Source organism: Bison bison, unplaced genomic scaffold (assembly GCF_000754665.1).
Source record: "Bison bison bison isolate TAMUID 2011002044 unplaced genomic scaffold, Bison_UMD1.0 scf7180017864472, whole genome shotgun sequence".
Taxonomy (NCBI): Eukaryota; Metazoa; Chordata; class Mammalia; order Artiodactyla; family Bovidae; genus Bison; species Bison bison.
Window position 1 is genome coordinate 12,462,000 of NW_011495033.1, and position 674 is coordinate 12,462,673.

Sequence of the window (674 nt, forward strand, 5' to 3'; positions counted from 1 at the left end):
CTGCCTGCCATGTGGTCTGGGGACTCACCAGTTAGTCCCAGTGACTGGCCAGATCCGCAGGCTCAGGCACCAGGCTTGCTGAAGCCACAGGGTCGTCTGCACACCTGCTGCAGATGGGGCGGGGGCTGGGGTGAAAACGAGCCACAGTGTTTGGGTCTCTGATGGATCTCAAGGGTCTGCGCTCTCCCCACGGCTGTGGACACCCGAGGGTGGGTGACTGGGCTGTGGGGTGATGCATGAGCCCCAGCACTGGGCGGGTTTAGGCTCTGACAGGGCTGTGCTGGAGGTGGGGGTACAGCAGAAGGTAAGAGCCATTTTCCTTGGGGGCCTTGACAGTCCATACTTAGATCTTGGGCTGTGAATCTCTCTCCTGTCTCTCCACCCCCTTGCTCCTGCTTTTTTTTTAATTCTTGTATTGTGTTTTTTTTTAAGTAATTTTTATTGGAGTGCAGCTGCTTTACGATGTTGTGTTAGTTTCCACTGTGGAGCAAACTGAGCCAGCCAGACATACACATCTATCCCCTCCCTTTGGACTTCCTTCCCGTTCAGGTCGCCAGAGTACAGTAGAGTTCCCGGTGCCACACAGCACATTCTCATTCATTATCAGTTTTACGTATAGCACCAGTAGGGTATAGGTGTCACCCCCAATCTCCCAGTTCCTCCCACCCCCACCC

The 674-nt window shown here is 54.5% G+C and overlaps 1 protein-coding gene across 2 annotated transcripts in view; it reads left to right on the top strand.

The window, feature by feature from the left end:
• Window positions 1-674, top strand: part of TBX4 (T-box 4) — a 32,505-nt gene that overhangs the window by 13,873 nt on the left and 17,958 nt on the right. The gene's annotated exons all lie outside the window — the stretch shown is intronic.